The sequence below is a fragment of the Thalassophryne amazonica genome, chromosome 8 (genome assembly GCF_902500255.1).
Source record: "Thalassophryne amazonica chromosome 8, fThaAma1.1, whole genome shotgun sequence".
In the NCBI taxonomy this organism is placed as follows: Eukaryota; Metazoa; Chordata; class Actinopteri; order Batrachoidiformes; family Batrachoididae; genus Thalassophryne; species Thalassophryne amazonica.
Genome location: NC_047110.1, coordinates 117898316 through 117913202, shown reverse-complemented (window position 1 = coordinate 117913202; position 14887 = coordinate 117898316). Strand labels below are relative to the sequence as shown.

The 14887-nt window shown below is 40.9% G+C and overlaps 1 protein-coding gene across 1 annotated transcript in view; it reads right to left on the bottom strand.

The window, feature by feature from the left end:
• The window catches only part of LOC117515001 (laminin subunit beta-1-like), a 476107-nt gene that overhangs the window by 75960 nt on the left and 385260 nt on the right, over positions 1–14887 (bottom strand). The gene's annotated exons all lie outside the window — the stretch shown is intronic.

Here is a 14887-nt window from a genome sequence, read left to right as displayed (position 1 = left end):
TGCTCGCCATTCCAGCAGGGGACGGTAAGTCATCTTTATATTAAAAGCATGCACGGTTTTATTTAGTAAGTTCAATATACAAATACATTAAAAATACATGGATGACACAAAAAAAAGTGAAAACACCTATTTCCATTGTGATCAATTTAAAAATGAAATGACAAAATAGAAATAATAATGATAATAACTAGGACTGCAAGCAGTCATATACAGGTCCTCGTTCCGCGCGACCGCCTGCCCAGGGGGGCGCGTCCCCTTGTGACCAGATGTGGGCATATGCATACAGGGGCAACCACTCATCACACAGTTAAAATTTTAAACAAATCACACAATGCATGAAGGAGTTATGACATGTTGATGGTTCATCCACTAGGGGGCGCTCAGTGTACAAACAGAGGGGCCAGGTGTGTTGAGGGGCCAACAGTCATCATACATGTGAAGTTTCAAGTTAATCAGGCAAAGCATGAAGGTGTTATCATGACTTGATGTTCCATGGTGAAGGGCCAAAATGGCCGCGCCATAGCAGCCACACCCGTCGACATAGAGAAAAGCTTTCGATAACTTTTGATCAGTATCATCTCGGAATACTGTTAAACAAATTTGAAGTGCACTGGACAAAATCCCTAGGAGGAGTTTGTTCAAATATAAAGTGTGGAAATCACGCCAAAATGAGAAGAAAATTCAAAATGGCCGACTTCCTGTTTGGAGTAGACTCATGGTGCAAGAGACTTTTTTGTACAACTATGCAAGTCACACATGTGTATCAATTTTCCTCTCCCTACTCCAAAAAAGCCCCTATGGAGAGGGTTTTTTTACAGATTCAAGGGGGAGCTATTGAGGCATTTTGCCCCGCCCATGGGCGATGCCCATATGAATTGTAAGAGGTTGTCGTGCTTGACCTGTGTATCAATTTTCATGATGATATGACAAAATTAAAGCCGTCAAAAGGAAGAACGTCATTTCATGGCGAATGGTCGATATTTGGCACGCCGCCACACAGACGCCGTTACTCATAACTTCACGGCGTTCATCGCCTACGTTCACCAACTTGTTCTGCATGTTTTAGAAATGGAATGAAGTTGATTGGGTTAACTATGTGACATCAGGACCTGTTAAAGTAAAAATATGACATTTCCTGTTACCACCAGGGGGGGGCGCTATGGCAAAGGTGGGAAGTTAATATATGCAGACGTTCAGGGCAGAGCCCTTATCATGTCCAGCAAGTTTGAAGGATCTACGATGAAGTATGTGGGCGTGACAGCCGTTCGAAGTGAAATGGCGTGCTCCGAAAAGCTCGCCAAAGTTTGACGAACCCTAGCAGCCACGCCTTTTGACCTAATTACATTCTTTTGATAACTTTTGATCACCATTGGGTCATGATGATGTTGACCAAATTTGAAGACGATCGGATGAAATCCCTAGGATGAGTTCGTTCAAATGTAAGTACTGGAAATGACCAAAAATGGCAAAAGTTACGTCAAAATCAAAACTTAAAATCAAAATGGCCGACTTCCTGTTGACATTTCACCATGACAGTGACTTTTTTGAGCGTCTGAGCATGGTAAATATGTGTACCGAATTTCGTGAGGCTGCAACGAAAAAAAAACCCAAAGCGGAGGGGTTTTTTGAAAATTTCTAGGGGGCACTATTTCGCGATTTCACTGCGACCTTGTGCGCGACCCCCAAAATATCGAATTTCGGATCCAGCCGGACGACTTTGCAAAGTCTGGTGAGTTTTTGAGCATGGGAAGAGGCCGAAATTTTGATTTCAAAAGTGAGAATAATAATAATAATAAACTAGGACTGCAAGGAGTCATATACGGGCCCTCGTTCCACGCAACCGCCTACCCAGGGCAGTGCGTCCCCCTGTGACCAGATGTGGGCATGTGCGTACACGGGCAACCACTCATCTCACAGTTCAATTTCAAGCAAATCACACAATGCATGAAGGAGTTATGACATGTTGATGGTTCATCCACTAGGGGGCGCTCAGTGTACAAACAGAGGGGCCAGGTGTGTTGAGGGGCCAACCGTCATCATACATGTGAAGTTTCAAGTCAATCAGGCAAAGCATGAAGGAGTTATCATGAATTGATGTTCCATGGCGAAGGGTGATGGGCGACGCCCCTATGAATTGTAAGAGGTTGTCGTGCTTGACCTGTGTATCAATTTTCATGATGATATGACAAAATTAAAGCCGTCAAAAGGAAGAACGTAATTTCATGGCGAATAGGCAATATTCGGCACGCCGCCACATGGACGCCGTTACTCGTAACTTCACGGCGTTCATCACCTACGTTCACCAACTTCTTCTGCAGGTTTTAGAAGTGGAATGAAGTTGATTGGGTTAACTATGTGACATCAGGACCTGTTAAAGTAAAAATAGGACACGTCCTGTTACAACGGGGGGCGCTATGGCGTAGGTGGGATGTTAATATATGCAGACATTCAGGGTGGAGCCCTCATCATGTCCAGCAAATTTGACGGCTCTATGATTAAGTATGTGGGCGTGACAGCCGTTCAAAGTGAAATGGACTGCTCCGAAAAGCTCGCCAAAGTTTGATGAACCCTAGCAGCCACGCTGTTTGAAATAATTACATTCTTTTGAAAACGTTTGATCATCATGGGGTTATGATGATGTTGACCAAATTTGAAGACGATTGGATGAAATCCCTAGGACGAGTTCGTTCAAATGTAAGTAGTGGAAATGGCCAAAAATAGCAAAAATTAGCTCAAAATCGAAACTTAAAATCAAAATGGCCGACTTCCTGTCGACATTTCACCATACGGTAAGAGACTTTTTTGTGCGTCCCAGCATGGTAAATATGTGTACCAAATTTCGTGAGGCTACGATGAAAAAACTCCAATGCGGAGGGGTATTTAAGAATTTCTAGGGGACGCTATTTCGCAATTTCACTGCAACCATGTGTGCGACCCCCAAAATATCAAAATTTGGAACCGAACGAACGACTTTGCAAAGTTTGGTGAGTTTTTGAGCATGGGAAAAGGCCAAAATTTGGATTTCATTTTGCACATAATAATAATAATAATAATAATAATGATAATAATAATAAAAATAATAATAATAATAATAAACAGCGCAATTACAATAGGGTCCTCGTGGGACTTTTTCCTACTCGGGCCCTAATAATAATAATAAACAGCGCAATTACAATAGGGTACTCGCAGGACGTTGTCCTACTTGGGCCCTAATAATAACAATAATAATAATAATAATAGTAATAAACAGCGCAATTACAATAGGGTCCTCGTAGGACTTTTTCCTACTCGGGCCCTAATAATAATAATAAACAGCGCAATTACAATAGGGTACTCGCAGGACGTTGTTCTACTCAGGCCCTAATAATAATAATAATAAATAAATAAATAAATAAATAATGATAATAATAATAATAATAATAAAAAAAAACAGCGCAATTACAATAGGGTCCTCGTAGGACTTTTTCCCACTCGGGCCCTAATAATAATAATAATAAATAAATAAATAAATAAATAAATAATAATAATAATTTCAATTCAATTTCAATTTATTTTCATTTGTATAGTACCAAATCAATCAATCAATCAATCAACTTTTTTCTTATATAGCGCCAAATCACAACAAACAGTTGCCCCAAGGTGCTCCATATTGTAAGGCAAGGCCATACAATAATTATGAAAAACCCCAACGGTCAAAACGACCCCCTATGAGCAAGCACTTGGCCACAGTGGGAAGGAAAAACTCCCTTTTAATAGGAAGAAACCTCCAGCAGAACCAGGCTCAGGGAGGGGCAGTCTTCTGCTGAGACTGGTTGGGGCTGAGGGAAAGAACCAGGAAAAAGACATGCCGTGAAGGGGGGCAGAGATCGATCACTAATGATTAAATGCAGAGTGATGCATACGGAGCAAAAAGAGAAAGAAACAGTGCATCATGGGAACCCCCCCACAGTCTACGTCTAAAGCAGCATAACCAAGGGATGGTCCAGGGTCACCCGATCCAGCCCTAACTATAAGCCTTAACGAAAAGGAAAGTTTTAAGCCTAATCTTAAAAGTAGAGAGGGTATCTGTCTCCCTGATCTGAATTGGGAGCTGGTTCCACAGGAGAGGAGCCTGAAAGCTGAAGGCTCTGCCTCCCATTCTACTCTTACAAACCCTAGGAACTACAAGTAAGCCCGCAGTCTGAGAGCGAAGCGCTCTAATGGGGTAATATGGTACTACGAGGTCCCTAAGATAAGATGGGACCTGATTATTCAAAACCTTATAAGTAAGAAGAAGAATTTTAAATTCTATTCTAGAATTAACAGGAAGCCAATGAAGGGAGGCCAACACGGGTGAGATATGCTCTCTCCTGCTAGTCCCCGTCAGTACTCTAGCTGCAGCATTCTGAACCAACTGAAGGCTTTTTCGGGAACTTTTAGGACAACCTGATAATAATGAATTACAATAGTCCAGCCTAGAGGAAATAAGTGCATGAATTAGTTTTTCAGCATCACTCTGAGACAAGACCTTTCTGATTTTAGAGATATTGCGTAAATGCAAAAAGGCAGTCCTACATATTTGTTTAATATGCGCTTTGAATGACATATCACAGTATTACTAGAGATCAGGGTAATGCCATCCAGAGTAACGATCTGGTTAGACACCATGCTTCTAAGATTTGTGGGGCCAAGTACAATAACATCAGTTTTATCTGAGTTTAAAAGCAGGAAACTAGAGGTCATCCATGTCTTTATGTCTGTAAGACAATCCTGCAGTTTAGCTAATTGGTGTGTATCCTCTGGCTTCATGGATAGATAAAGCTGGGTATCATCTGCGTAACAATGAAAATTTAAGCAATACCGTCTAATAATACTGCCTAAGGGAAGCATGTATAAAGTGAATAAAATTGGTCCTAGCACAGAACCTTGTGGAACTCCATAATTAACTTTAGTCTGTGAAGAAGATTCCCCATTTACATGAACAAACTGTAATCTATTAGACAAATATGATTCAAACCACCGCAGCGCAGTGCCTTTAATACCTATGACATGCTCTAATCTCTGTAATAAAATTTTATGGTCAACAGTATCAAAAGCAGCACTGAGGTCCAACAGAACAAGCACAGAGATAAGTCCACTGTCCGAAGCCATAAGAAGATCATTTGTAACCTTCACTAATGCTGTTTCTGTACTATGATGAATTCTAAAACCTGACTGAAACTCTTCAAATAGACCATTCCTCTGCAGGTGATCAGTTAGCTGTTTTACAACTACCCTCTCAAGAATCTTTGAGAGAAAAGGAAGGTTGGAGATTGGCCTATAATTAGCTAAGATAGCTGGGTCAAGTGATGGCTTTTTAAGTAATGGTTTAATTACTGCCACCTTAAAGGCCTGTGGTACATAGCCAACTAACAAAGATAGATTGATCATATTTAAGATTGAAGCATTAAATAATGGTAGGACTTCCTTGAGCAGCCTGGCAGGAATGGGGTCTAATAAGCATGTTGATGGTTTGGATGAAGTAACTAATGAAAATAACTCAGACAGAACAATCGAAGAGAAAGAGTCTAACCAAATACCGGCATCACTGAAAGCAGCCAAAGATAACGATACATCTTTGGGATGGTTATGAGTAATTTTTTCTCTAATAGTCAAAATTTTGTTAGCAAAGAAAGTCATGAAGTCATTACTAGTTAAAGTTAATGGAATACTCAGCTCAATAGAGCTCTGACTCTTTGTCAGCCTGGCTACAGTGCTGAAAAGAAACCTGGGGTTGTTCTTATTTTCTTCAATTAGTGATGAGTAGAAAGATGTCCTAGCTTTACGGAGGGCTTTTTTATAGAGCAACAAACTCTTTTTCCAGGCTAAGTGAAGATCTTCTAAATTAGTGAGACGCCATTTCCTCTCCAACTTACGGGTTATCTGCTTTAAGCTACGAGTTTGTGAGTTATACCACGGAGTCAGACACTTCTGATTTAAAGCTCTCTTTTTCAGAGGAGCTACAGCATCCAAAGTTGTCTTCAATGAGGATGTAAAACTATTGACGAGATACTCTAACTCCCTTACAGAGTTTAGGTAGCTACTCTGCTCTGTGTTGGTATATGACATTAGAGAACATAAAGAAGGAATCATATCCTTAAACCTAGTTACAGCGCTTTCTGAAAGACTTCTAGTGTAATGAAACTTATTCCCCACTGCAGGGTAGTCCATCAGGGTAAATGTAAATGATATTAAAAAATGATCAGACAGAAGGGAGCTTTCAGGGAATACTGTTAAGTCTTCTATTTCCATACCATAAGTCAGAACAAGATCTAAAATATGATTAAAGTGGTGGGTGGACTCATTTACTTTTTGAGCAAAGCCGATAGAGTCTAATAATAGATTAAATGCAGTGTTGAGGCTGTCATTCTCAGCATCTGTGTGGATGTTAAAATCGCCCACTATAATTATCTTATCTGAGCTAAGCACTAAGTCAGACAAAAGGTCTGAAAATTCACAGAGAAACTCACAGTAACTAAATCACAACAGAGTTGCCTCAATGCCCTTCACACAGGTAAGGTTTAACTTTACTAACCCCCAGAGCAACAGTGGTAAGGAAAAACTCCCTCTGAGGAAGAAACCTCAAGCAGACCAGACTCAAAGGGGTGACCCTCTGCTTGGGCCATGATACAGACATAAATTACAGAACAATTCACAAAACAATTCACGGACGAATATACAAGAAATGCTATTGGTGCACAGGACAGGAGGATCGCCAACACGAACACAACTCCCATCTCTGGATGGAGCTGCACCTTAAACAGAGAGAAAAAACAGAATCAGGCATCAGAAAGACAAGAAATACTGTATAATTTGTCAACATTAAACAAGAAAAACAGAGAAATACTAAGGTGATTGCCGGCCACTAGCCCTAAACTTCACTAAAAAACCCAGAATTTAGGTAAAGTTGAGGCCACGGCCTGCTCCGTTTACTAATAAAATGAAGTAAAAGAGTAAAAAGTGTAAAACAAAACTGTACCAGTATGCTGCCATATGAAAGGGAAAATAAGTGCGCCTTAAGTCTGGACTTGAAAATCTCCACAGAATCTAACTGTTTTATTGACACAGAGAGATCATTCCACAGAACAGGGGCACGATAAGAGAAAGCTCTGTGACCCGCAGACTTCTTATTCACCTTAGGGACACAAAGTAGTCCTGCACCCTGAGAACACAAAGCCTGGGCTGGTACGTAGGGTTTAATTAGGTCATCTAGGTAGGGAGGTGCCAGTCCATGAATAATTTTATAGGTTAGTAGTGTAGAGGCAGGATTTTTGAACTTTGTGCCCTCTAGTTGAACTATCAAGTGTCCTCCATTTGAACTGTTAAAGTGGATTTCATTTGAGCTAATAAGTGCCCCCATTAGTCTTTCGGACTGTTAAGCACCTTCCAACCTGGTAGCAGAGCTGGCTGGCGCCCAAGGAATGTATTAAAATCATAACTCTCTAGTAATGACAATGAAGCAGCAATCAACCCTCATGCCAAGTGCAGCCGGTAGAAAGTGATGTTTTTTAAAAAGACAGTTGTTAATCTGTCAAAACATAATGGTGGAAACTGTCATATAGGAATAATTAGCTCTACACCTGCTTAGGGTGAACTAAAGTTTGCTTCCATTAGAAAAACCATGTTTGGAGAATGAAATAAATAAAATATCGGAGGAGGAGCGATGCCCGCGGGTTTCCTATAAAAAGATGAGCGCGGTTGGAACACATTCAGTCTTTCTAGAGGACTCAGTTTGTGCAAGTATTCTGCTCTGCTGAACACTTGAATAAACTTAAACTCTGTGCATTTTATCCTGTCCAAGGCTGAGTTTTTCTAAGTGTTGTGTCCCCTCTCTTGCAAACCACCTGCAGTCATTTTTGCATTATCCAAGAAGGCATTCTGAGACGAACAGAGAGAAGGACCACGACAGTAGCAGAACCTTAAAATCTGATATCACTGGGACAGGAAGCCACTGAAGGGATGCCAAAATGGGTGTAATGTGGTTGAACTTTCTGCTTCGTGTCAAAAGTATGGCTGCAGCATTTTGAACCAACTCGATCAAATCAAATCAAATCAATTTTATTTATATAGCGCCAAATCACAACAAACAGTTGCCCCAAGGCGCTTTATATTGTAAGGCAAGGCCATACAATAATTATGTAAAAACCCCAACGGTCAAAACGACCCCCTGTGAGCAAGCACTTGGCGACAGTGGGAAGGAAAAACTCCCTTTTAACAGGAAGAAACCTCCAGCAGAACCAGGCTCAGGGAGGGGCAGTCTTCTGCTGGGACTGGTTGGGGCTGAGGGAGAGAACCAGGAAAAAGACATGCTGTGGAGGGGAGCAGAGATCAATCACTAATGATTAAATGCAGAGTGGTGCATACAGAGCAAAAAGAGAAAGAAACACTCAGTGCATCATGGGAACCCCCCAGCAGTCTAAGTCTATAGCAGCATAACTAAGGGATGGTTCAGAGTCACCTGATCCAGCCCTAACTATAAGCTTTAGCAAAAAGGAAAGTTTTAAGCCTAATCTTAAAAGTAGAGAGGGTGTCTGTCTCCCTGATCCGAATTGGGAGCTGGTTCCACAGGAGAGGAGCCTGAAAGCTGAAGGCTCTGCCTCCCATTCTACTCTTACAAACCCTAGGAACTACAAGTAAGCCTGCAGTCTGAGAGCGATGTATGACACACAAGCCGAGGCTTAGCGTTAACTGGTCAAATTGATGTCAATGTCTCACTGGACCAAGAACCGTCATTTCAGTCTTAATAGAGTTTAAAAGTAGGACGTTTCTAGACATCCAACTTCTCACGGCTGCAAGGCAATCTTCTAAGGATTTTATGTGAACGAGATTACCAGCAGTTATTGGCATGTATAACTGAGTATCATCTGCATAGCAGTGAAAGGTAATCCCAAAATGCCGCAATATGTGCCCAAGGGGTGCTATATAAAGGGAGAAAAGCAGGGGGCCTAAGACAGACCCCTGTGGAGACCCAAATTTCATGTCACTAAGGTTAGAGGTAGTGTTACTGTACAAAACACAGTGAGAACGACTGGTCAAGTATGACGTCAGCCATGCAAGGGCACTCCCAGTAATCCCAAAATGATTTTCCAGTCTATCAAGTAGAATATGATGATCCACTGTATCAAATGCAGCACTGAGATCTAACAGCAACAGAACCGTAGTGGTGTCCGAATCCATTGTAAGCAGAAGATCATTCACCACTTTAGTGAGAGCCGTCTCTGTGGAATGATATTTTCTAAAAGCAGACTGCAGTGGCTCAAAGAGATTATTCTCAGTAAGATAGTCTACGAGCTGCCGTGACACCACTTTTTCCAGAATATTAGAGAAAAATGATAGATTTGATATCGGCCGATAGTTTGTCAATACACTAGGGTCAAGATTAGGTTTCTTAAGTAATGGTTTAATCACTGCAGATTTGAAACATTTAGGAACAGATCCAGAAGTTAAAGAAAGATTAATAATTTCCAGCACAGTCGGCCCAAGAGTGGGCCACAGGTCCTTAAACAGTTTTGTTGGTATAGGATCAAACAAACAGGTTGTGCTTTTTGTTGACATTACGAGTTTTGTCAGCATGCCTAGTGAGATACCGTTGAATTCTGTAAATCTAGGTAATACCTCAGTAGTGGCGCCCACCTCAATAGCAGGGTGTAGTGGCTGGGTTAAGGCATGCTAGGATATGTTTAACCTGATGTCTTCTGTTTTCTTCTCAAAGTAATCCAGGAAATCTTGTGCTGTAAAAGGAGAGCGAACTACAGGTGGTTGTCCATGCAAAAGTGTTGCCACCGTGTCAAACAAGAACTTTGAGTTATGCTTGTTTTTGTTGATCAAATCAGAGTAGTAGGTCCGCTTTGTAGCCAATAATGCATGCTTATAGTCTAAGATAGCATCACGCCACACAAGGTGAAATACTGCTAATTTTGAACGACGCCATTTCCGTTCTAGACCTCTTGCTTTATGCTTGAGGTCACGCAGATAATCATTGAACCAAGGTGACTGTGATTTGGGGGCGCGCGGTTTTAACACAGGTGGTGCAATCATGTTGAGTGTAGTTTTGAGCACTGAGTTTAAACTATCCACAAGTCTGTCTACTGACTGGGTATTTGTCAAATGTGAAGCTAAGACATCAGGCAGTCTAGCTTCGAGTTCAGTCTTAGTTGAGGAGTTGATGCATCGCTGTAAAGATATATAAGGTTGTTGTTCCACTAAACACCGCAGCGAAACTGTAAACTTAATAAGTGAGTGATCAGACACCACTGATGTAAGAAGCATGATGTCAATATTCGTGACAGCAATACCACGTGCGAGAACCAGATCCAGGGTATTTCCACTAATGTGCGTCGAATCCCGAATGCATTGCCGAAATCCTAATGCATCCACAATTTCCATAAATGATTTGCAGAGGGGATCAGAAGGCTTATTGATATGAATGTTAAAGTCACCAATGATCAGAATGTTATCTACACTAGTTGACAAGTTAGATATGAACGCACCAAATTCATCTAAGAATTCAGAATATGGGCCAGGAGGCCTATATACAGTGACAAAGTAATACGACTGATTTTTATTCTTCTGACGTTGGCAATGTGTAATATCCTAAGCAGAGTGGAGAATCAGATGCTCAAATGAGTGATATTTGTGACCCCCAACAGCTAATAAGCTAAACCTAGATTTATAAATAAGAGCAACACCCCGCCTTGCTTCGCATCACGAGGGACATGACTAAATGTATATGATGGTGGGCAGGCCTCATTTAAGGGGAGGACAGCTGTAGGTTTAAGCCAGGTTTCACATAGCCCAATCATATCTAAGTGATGATCAATAATTAGATCATTGATCAACAATGATTTTGAGGACAGTGATCTTATGTTAATGAGACCCAGTCTAAGGACCTCAGTGGTGTTGACAGTTGAACTGTTTCGGTTTAGGGGTGGTTCCAGAGTAGCATTTGTCATAAGCCTTGCAGGGTCTCTAATCACCTGCTGCTGTAGATTCCTAATGTTACCCTATCTGTAGAGCTCTATCTATGTTCGCAGACAAGATGGCGGCGCCTTCCCCAGTAGGGTGGAGGCCGTCCGGCATCAGTAAGCCACGGTGGCCCCAGAACGAAGGCCAGTTATCAATAAAGCTAAAGCCTTGCTGTCTACAAAACTGCGCCAGCCACCTATTTAATGATGTCAGCCTGCTAAACTCCTCATCAGTACCCCGGGAGGGGAGGGGATCAGAGACTATTAATCAATGCAAACACATCTTTCTGGCAAGGTCACAAGTCCTCTCTATGTCCATTTTTGTGACCTCTGAGTGCTTCATCCTGATATCATTGGTGCCAACGTGAATAACTATGTGACTATATCTCATGTCATGTTCCTTCATCTGTCTTCCCTTCTGCAGCGTCAGCACCCTAAGATGAGATGCAATGTCGGGAGCTCTGGCCCCAGGAATATATTTAACGTCAGGCAGCGTCTGTAACCTGACTTTGCCGGTGATAGAATCCCCTATCACTAAAGTCCGGTGTTTCAGCCTGGAGACAGGAGTGGAAGTCACTCGTGGGTTCAGAGAATTCACATCTGGCAAATCCAAGGGGGAGAACCGATTCACAGTTCGCACTGGCGAGTGTGATCAGGGTGCCACAACCGGGCACCAAGCCCTACGGGGCTTCCTCCGCCTAGCCACAGTCCGAAAGCCGTCCTCCACAGCCGGCGTTTCTAAGCTGATGCTAATAGGCTCGCTAGCCGGCCCAACACTAACCTCATCTGGAGTGCCCGTAACATCTAACTCCACTGCACTAAGAAGCTGCTCTAACTTACAGACACGGCTCTCTAAGAGAGCCACCCTATCTTCCAACATCACACAGGATTTACGGAGGGTGTAAAGTATAATAAGTAGTGTACTTTGTGCACTTAGAAATTCAAAAATGTAGCCAAGCAAACACGAGTTAACCAATAATGGATAAGCTAATCACTCCTAAGGCTCACACAGACGCAGATAAATGAATTAAAATTCACAGCAGTTACACTGAAAAACTAACAGAAGTATTAAACAGGTAAAAAAAAAAAAGCAGCAGCTATAAAATACACTAAACAGTTAATTAACTAAGAGGAGTGTAAAAAATGAAATGAAAAAACGATGAGAAGGGTCAGAAATAGCTAACACAAGCTAACCAAAGGCAAAAATGCTAGCTGCTCCTAAGATTTTACACAGGAGTAAAAATTACTTAAAATTCACAGCCGTTCAACTTAAAAACGAACAGAAGTATTAAACGGGTAGAAAAGAAATAGCTATAAAAGTAACAACGGAGAGGGGAGGGGTCAACCTAGCTAGCGAATGCTAACCGCTAGCGAATGCTAACTGCTAGCGATTCACAACAGGACTGTTGTTAAATAACGTTCAGAGTAGATACAATTAATAACCAGAAGGGTGCTAAACAGAAATAAAAGAAGTGTATACAACTGTGTGAAGTTCAGAGTAGCATCACAGCAACAAACAATCCGTCAGATGCAAGTTGCCAGATCTGTGAAAATCAGTATCAATCAATCAATCAATAATAATAATAATAATAAACAGCGCAATTACAATAGGGTCCTCGTAGGACTTTTTCCTCCTCGGGCCCTAATAATAATAATAATAATAATAATAATAATAAACAGCGTAATTACAATAGGGTCCTCGTAGGACTTTTTCCTCCTCGGGCCCTAATAATAATAATAATAATAATAATAATAATAATAATAAACAGCGTAATTACAATAGGGTCCTCGTAGGACTTTTTCCTCCTCGGGCCCTAATAATAATAATAATAATAATAATAATAAACAGCGTAATTACAATAGGGTCCTCGTAGGACTTTTTCCTCCTCGGGCCCTAATAATAATAATAATAATAAACAGCGTAATTACAATAGGGTCCTCGTAGGACTTTTTCCTCCTCGGGCCCTAATAATAATAATAATAATAATAATAATAATAATAATAAACAGCGTAATTACAATAGGGTCCTCGTAGGACTTTTTCCTCCTCAGGCCCTAATAATAATAATAAACAGCGTAATTACAATAGGGTCCTCGTAGGACTTTTTCCTCCTCGGGCCCTAATAATAATAATAATAATAATAAACAGCGCAATTACAACAGGGTCCTCGTAGGACTTTTTCCTCCTCGGGCCCTAATAATAATGATAATAATAATAATAAACAGCGCAATTACAATAGGGTCCTCGTAGGACTTTTTCCTCCTCGGGCCCTAATAATAATAATAATAATAATAATAATAATAATAATAATAAACAGCGCAATTACAACAGGGTCCTCGTAGGACGTTGTCCTACTCAGGCCTTAATAATAATAATAATAAACACAGCAATTACAATAGGGTCCTCGTAGGACTTTTTCCTCCTCGGGCCCTAATAATAATGATAATAATAATAATAAACAGCGCAATTACAATAGGGTCCTCGTAGGACTTTTTCCTCCTCGGGCCCTAATAATAATAATAATAATAAACAGCGCAATTACAACAGGGTCCTCGTAGGACGTTGTCCTACTCAGGCCTTAATAATAATAATAATAGTGTGTACATAATAACAAGAACCTAAACAATTTATAAATACATTAAGACAGTAACATTAAAGAAATTACATAATTAACAGGAAATAAAAGGGTTGAGTTCCTCTTCTAAAAACTGTTGAGGTCTAAGGTTCTAAAACATTCTGGACTCACACCATTCCAGCTCATTATAGAAACTTTGCATAATTGATTATGAATGTGGGGTTTGTGTTTGTTTGTGTGTTTGGTTATTTGTGTTTGTGTCTGTGTGTTTTTTTTGTTGTTGTTGTTGTGTGTTTGTTTGTGTGTGTGTCACCATGGAGCAGGTGATTAGAGACCTTGCTATGCTTATGACAAATGTGGGTGTGGAATCCATTAGCTTAGTGGGGAAATTAGTGCAGAAAATCCACTATGGTGATAGTGCAGTTTATCTGCCAGGGAGAGAAATTCAACAAGTTGAGACTCTGACCTGCTTCAGTAGACGTGTCCATAAAAATCATAGAGGGATATGCTTTGCAAACTTAATACCCATTACTACATTGGATGATGTTGAAATTGAGGATGGCCCAGTGGTTGTTCCAGCAATAGCAAAGTTTTTTGTCTGCTACCTATAACTCGCGTATGCTACACTGGAACCACCCCTAAACCCAAACAGTCCAACTGTCAACCCCTCTGAGGTCCTTAGTCTGGGTCTCATTAATATAAGATCACTATCCTCAAAATCATTGTTGATTAATGATCTAATTATGGATCATCACTTACAGATGATTGGGTTACGTGAAACCTGTCTTAAACCTACAGCTGTCCTCCCCTTAAATGAGGCCTGCCCACCGGCATATACATTCAGTCACATCCCTCGTGACGTGAAGCAAGGCGGGGGTGTTGTTCTTATTTATAAATCTAGGTTTAGTTTATTAGCTGTTGGGGGTCAAAAATATAACTTGATTGAACATCGGCTTCTCTGCGCATGATGCTACGTCTTGCCAACGTCAGAATAATAAAAATCAGCTGTAATACTTTGTTACTGTATATAGGCCTCCTGGCCCATATTCTGAATTCTTAGATGAATTTGGTGCGTTCATCTCTAACCTGTCAACTAGTGCAGATAACATTCTGATGATTGGTGACTTTAACATTCATATAAATAAGCCTTCTGATCCCCTCTGCAAATCATTTATGGAAATTGTGGATGCATTAGGATTTCGGCAATGTATTCAGGACTCGACGCACATTAGTGGAAATACCCTGGATCTGGTTCTCACACGTGGTATTGCTGTCACGAATATTGACATCATGCCTCTTACATCTGTGGTCTCTGATCACGCACTTATTA